The sequence below is a fragment of the Phycodurus eques genome, chromosome 15, assembly GCF_024500275.1.
Source record: "Phycodurus eques isolate BA_2022a chromosome 15, UOR_Pequ_1.1, whole genome shotgun sequence".
NCBI classification, from domain to species: domain Eukaryota; kingdom Metazoa; phylum Chordata; class Actinopteri; order Syngnathiformes; family Syngnathidae; genus Phycodurus; species Phycodurus eques.
Window position 1 is genome coordinate 3,609,696 of NC_084539.1, and position 6,635 is coordinate 3,616,330.

The 6,635-nt window shown below is 42.8% G+C and overlaps 1 protein-coding gene across 2 annotated transcripts in view; it reads right to left on the reverse strand.

Annotated features, from left to right (window-relative positions):
- LOC133413735 (spindlin-Z-like) overlaps positions 1 to 6,635 on the reverse strand; it is a 33,355-nt gene that overhangs the window by 26,283 nt on the left and 437 nt on the right. The window lies entirely within an intron of this gene.

The window sequence follows — 6,635 nt, forward strand, 5'->3', positions numbered from 1 at the left end:
TGAGTTTCCTCCGCAGGGTGTCCGGGCTCTCCCTTAGAGATAGGGTGAGAAGCTCTGTCATCCGGGAGGATCTCAGAGTAGAGCCGCTGCTCCTCCGCATTGAGAGGAGCCAGATGAGGTGGCTGGGGCATCTGATTCGGATGCCTCCCGGAGGCCTCCCTGGTGAAGTGTTCCGGGCACGTCCCACCGGGAGGAGACCCCGGGGACGACCCAGGACACGCTGGAGGGACTACGTCCTCCGGCTGGCCTGGGAACGCCTGGGGATCCCTCCGGAAGAGCTGGATGAAGTGGCTGGGGAGAGGGAAGTCTGGGCGTCCCTGCTAAAGCTACTGTCCCCGCGACCCGACCCGGATAAGCGGTAGAAAATGGATGGATGGATGGGCAATTTAGAGTCATCAATTAACCTACCACGCATGTTTTTGGAATGTGGGAGGAAAACACACGCAGGCACGGGGAGAACATGCAAACTCCACACAGGCGAGGTTGGATTTGAACCCGAGTCCTCAGAACTGTGAGGCAGATATGCTAACCATTCAGTCACCGTGCCGCCGTATAGGAAATCAATGGACAGCAAATCCTTGTAAATTCTGAAATAAATGTATCAGACAGTACGTTGTTCCCTGCTATGAAACTTCACAAGGATGAGTGGCAAAAGTGGTGAAAATAACTGTTCGCGACAGGTGAGTCTGCTCAATAAAGTTTTCATGTCTGGAACATGAGACTTGAGCCAGAGAGGGAGTACCCTGTGTATTATTTATCTACAAGCAGGATCTTACGTAACTCATCTAACTTAAACATGCTCAAAGTGGTTAATGACATTACACATGCACAGAATTTTGTGGACAGAAGACCTGGGCCATGACAAACAAATCTAGCAGAATAAAAATATGCCTCCTTCTCAGGTGTCCTCTGCAGCTGTAGAGGATTAGTAAAGCCATTCAAGGGGCAAATGTCACATGATGGAAGGAAGCATTAGTTCATATAAAGTTGTTATTAGAACCTCCCTGTGCTTTTTTGGCAAGCTGGGGGACTAAGCCGTCACCACAAACAACTATTACTAACTCCAAGTCACTCTTCTGTCAAGGGAGATGGAAATTGGGACAGGAAAACAAAAACAGGATCCAACTTGGAACTAATAAGTGACATGGTGTCAAAATGACCTTAAGAGTCTTGACTCATGACCACAGGCGTTGCAGCGTGGCACGTGACCACAACAGCAGTAGCTGTGGTGAAGCAGAAACCTGCCATAAGCAGACATTTTAGACTGACAAATGTTGATCTCAGCTGGGTTACCTGAAGAGGCAACCAACCTTCTAGAAACAAAGGAGACATTTACAATGTTTGGCTGCAGCTGGTGGTGATTTCTCTCTTGTTGCCCAGGGCAACGCATTATTTGTCATCTGTCGTCGTGGGGCAGAGTTGTTCTAGACAGAAATGGCTCAATGTCATCCTGTGCAGCATTGAAATCCCCCTCCCCCCCAAAAAAATATACTGAATCTTTCACTCTGTTCACCACCAAACCATTCTGGATGCAATCAAGTTGTCCGATTTTTTTTTTTATTTAGATGTGAAAATATCCATCCATACATTTTCTACACCCCTTATCCTCACTAGAGTCGAGGGTATGCTGGAGCCTAACCCAGCTAACTGCGGGCAGGAGACAGGGTACACCCTGAATTTACCAGGCAATCGCAGAGCACTGATGGACAAACAACCATTCACACTCACATTCATACCTACAGACAATTTAGAGTCTTCGCTTAACCTAACGTACATATTTTTGGGATGTGGGAGGAAACCGGTGTACCCAGAGCAAACCCACCCAGGCACGGGGAGAACATGCAAACTCCACACAGGTGAGGCTGGATTTTAACCCAGGTCCTCAGAACTGTGAGGTGGATGTGCTAACTAGTCGGCTACCGTGCCGCCTATGTGAAAATATGTTTACTGAAATCTGAATTCTGACACCAATTCTTACAATAATAAATGAATGTAGACCTCTGCCAAGGCTGAACAATGACAAGATTTATATAGTTGGAAAAAAAATCTCAACAAGTCGGGTTAGACAATTCCATCAGTCCTGTAAATTATTGCTATTAGTAACACACACCACTGCTCTTTGTGCTGGATTAAGGGCACTGTAAGAGTAGTAAGAGGAGCACAAAATAAAGCTTTAATAATGATGATGAATGTATTTGCACCAACACTGAATGGGTTTTTTCTTTAGCCAAAGTACCACACTCCAAAACGAACTGATCACAAATTGGGTCAATAAATATTCAGTTGAGGGCATACTGCCACAAAACATTTCACTCATGAGGGAATAAGTGCACGAAAGTGAATGCCAAGTGAGACAAGAAACAAGTCCAGGAAAATCATAGGCTGCTCAGTACAATATGAGCAATAAAATTAGGTATTTTAATTATATTCCCTAATTACTTTGACCAAGCAGATACTAATGTTAATACATATTATAGTACAATATGTACTACACAAAGCATCCAGCAAGTCCATGTCTGATTACAGCATTGTCTATAAAGCGCCACAAGGTGACAGTATCACTCTGTTAAAAACCTTCCTGTTCCCTCTCCATCATCTTTGGGGATAACCAGTTTTTTTGTTCTTTTATGTACAGTGGTTAATTTCTTTTTACACCAGTATGAAAGTAAGGAATATCAAAGAGTTACTTACACCACTGTCAGTGTAAGTTTGTGTTTTATGATCATGACAGTGAGAGCCTACTGTAGATTAGAACAAATTCCTTTAGTTCCTGTGGGTCAAATTGTTTTGAAATGAGAATGTAAGCGGCAACCAGTAGCAACACAGAGCAGATTTTGTTTGACTTTGGATTATCCACTGCAATACCTGCTAGTCAAGTATTGTTTATTTATATAGCCCTTTATCTCAAAAGAGTTCCAAATGGCATTAGTGGCCCGCAGTTCACAATGCTACACAATACACTAATGAGTATTCAGGTTTAGGGTTAGTCTCCGAAACATCCCGTCCGAAACAGGATGTTGTGACGACACAAGGAAAAAGCGCGACCGGCACGCACCTGACTGGATAAACAAGCACAAATTAACTTCAAGTCGATAGCTGAAGCTAATGAAGCTAACGTCGCTATCCTGAACAGAGTCATACGAGCGGCCGCGGGACAACAGAATGGCAGCGAGGCACTAAGGCAGCAACACAGGCTTCACGGCCTGATTATTTTGTTCAATAATGTGCGGAAAACAACTGTGCGCTAACAAGGACTTTATTCATCAAAATAGTAAGGCAACGCGGGCCAATCATAACCCTGACACTTTACGGCACTGTCGTAACACTTGGCAGACTTGTGGCACAATACGACATACGGTCGGCGTGTGGGCGTGTGTGAATCATCAAAAACGTAGTTATTTCTCTATGGAGTAAATAACCAAAAAAGGCTTTACATGAAAACAGTCAAAGGCCCTAAAACGTTTGGGGAAGGCTGCCTTTATATGTACAGTATATCCATCCATCCATCCATTTTCTGTACCGCTTACATATTTAAAAAAAAAAATATTGCATGTTGTGCATTATTTTTATGTACTGGTATTTATTAATGGAGGCACGGTGGACGACTGGTTAGAGCATCTGCCTCACAGTTCTGAGGTACAGGCACCTCTCAAAAACACTTAACGTCGGACCCTGTAACATGAGAGTGAAACAGGCAAAGTCGTATGACAAACATCTTTTTGCAAAAATGATTTTCATTTGACTTATTAAGCAATGACACTAAAGCTACGTCATCATGGGCCCTCAGGGTTCTCCGACTGTGACATCAAGAGTTCAACTGATGCTTCCAAGAGCTTTCTCTCCTGTTCATTTTGATAGGATGCAGGTGAGTTCAATGTTTTTTTTCGACATGGTCACAAGGGCTGAGTGTCAAACCCACAACCTCTGGGTTGGAAAACAACCACTCGACCACCTGAGCCATGCCGTCCGTACTAGTTTGAGATAAACTTCAGAGGCTGCTTCAGGTTCAACTACGTCATTTGCAGGTTATTCATACTACGGATGCAAATTATGATTTTTTTTTCCCATAATAAATTAAACTGACTATTATTTTTCACATAAACTGATTACAGTTAGGCGGCACGGTGGACGACTGGTTAGAGCGTCTGCCTCACAGCTCTGAGGACCGGAGGACTGAGGACTAAAATCAGTGTCTTATTGTTTCGTTTCATTTTTCACTACTACCAACCTCAAAGGCTAATTCCAAATGCATCGTCCAGGAAAATATTCAGTACAATATTTTTCTGTTTTTATTGGCCATTTCTGAATTTTAGTTCATTCTGTGTTATGACATAATCCCTAGCATTGCTCTGTCGCTTAATACATTTAACATTAACATCTGTAAATTAATTAGCTAATTGTAGGCGTGTTTCCTAATTAATACAAGATGTACTAGCGCATCAGCTCTTGTAGCCGATGTTACCTGTGCTTCGCGGTTCCGGTGGGACCGCAACCAGGGCCACGACCTGCAGCACAAAAATGTTGCTTAAACGTGAGAGTAGTAATAGAGGTTGTCCGCTCCAGAGGTGGGTAGAGTAGCCAAACATTGTACTCAAGTAAGAGTACTGTTACTTGACAATAATGTGACTCAAGTAAAAAGCAGTCCTCCCAAAAATTGCTCGAGTAAGAGTAAAAAGTACACAGTGAAATAATGACTCAAGTACTGAGTAAATAGCGCAAACAATAATAAAAATAAAAATAAAAATACATTCGCAATTTACTGCACAGTGTTTTTACTCAAGTTATAAGTGAGCTGAAATATTCACATTTTGGGCAGACAGTGCTAGACAAATACTACAATACATGAAAGCTGTTGTTTTTGTTTGTCTAAATGTACACAAGAGTAGCGCACCGTTGCCTTTATGGTAACGATGACTTTCCCAAAATGGCTGCCACATAGGCACAACAATCAGCGGGGCAGGCTTATCCTAGCCTATGCCCGGGAAGCCCAATAGAAGACGTTGTGTGAGGTCACGTGACTTTCTTTTGTTGTTTGCTTGATGAACTACTTAAACGTCACTAGCACTTAAATTAGACTGCCGCAAACAGCGCCCATTGCGGAAGTCGTAGTCTCGCGCACGAAATAGTTGACGAATAAGCAATAATTGATAAATAAAAGTAGCGAGCGACATTTAGATCATTGTAACGGAGTAAAAGTACCGTTACCGCTAGCTGTCAGCGTTCAAGGACTACGAAACAGCCTATGACGAAAGCGACGGCGACCCCCCCTAGGAAAAACTCATTGGATCTAAACGATTCACAAAAATGGCCTATTTTGAGTTCAAAACGGCGAATTTCGCCGAAAGGCGATTGATTTGCATGTATGTTTTAAATTAAACAATGGCTCTAAACCAGTGATTCTCAAAATGTGGTACGGGTACCACTAGTGGTACACAGGCTCGCTCGAGCGATATGCAAAAGAATCACTGCCTGAGTACAGTTTAGTTGTCCTTAACCTTTTAGTATAATACATTTGCATTTAGGCGGCACGGTGGCCGACTGGTTAGAGTGTCAGCCTCGCGGTTCTGAGGACCCGGGTTCAATCCCCGCCTGTGTGGAGTTTGCATGTTCTCCCCGTGCCTGTGTGGGTTTTCTCTGGGCACTCCGGTTTCCTCCCACATCCCCAAAACAAGCATTAATTGGAGACGCTAAATTGCCCGAAGGCATGACTGTGAGTGCGAATGGTTGTTTGTTTGTATGTGCCCTGCGATTGGCTGACAACCAGTTCAGGGTGTACCCCGCCTCCTGCCCGATGACAGCTGGGATAGGCTCCAGCATGCCCACGACCCTAGTGAGGCGAAGCGGCTCAAAAAATGGATGGGGGGACATTTGCATTTAAGAATTTTGTTTCCCACAATTTAAACACCGTGTTAATGTTCAAACTGTATCTTGGTACAGTGGCTGACTATAATATTAAATGTATTTTCTTGGAATTAAAAACTCATTTTTTTTTTATGAACACTTTGGCCAATTACACTACTGTATTTTAATGTCGGTCATGATAGTGGTACTTTTTAGAAATTTTTTAGGTGGTGGTTAGGTGTGTCAAAAATTTGAGAACCACTTCTCTCAACAATTAATTGATTATCAGTATAGTTGTTGATTAATTTGATGATGGATTAGTTGTTGATTAATCAACAAATTGTGACACCTCTACTCTAATGTATAGATACTTTATATGCTAACCTGTTTTTTGTTTTTTTTTACCAGCGTACTAGTAGGAAAGCCTCTGGCCGGGTTTACCTGCAAGATCACACTTCTTGTTGACTTTTGCTTCTGATTAGTTAGAAAGGTGACTATGGGCAAACAACATTGGAGGTTTTTAATCCATTGAACAAAAACAAAGTACAGCAGCACGTTATGCTCAGACAATAACATAATGCCAATGCAGTAAATAATTGTTTCTTCTGTTTTATGACCCAAGTTGCGTGTTTTCTTTTGTATCCACTGTGAGAAATAAGGTTGCTAATATGACCAATGCAAATCTATGAGAGTGAGAAAATGATAAATATACAGACATTATCCCCAGTGACAACGAAACGAGCAAGCAGGTTGTGCAGGGCCATCGTCAGCCATGTTGCTCGCTTGATTTACTC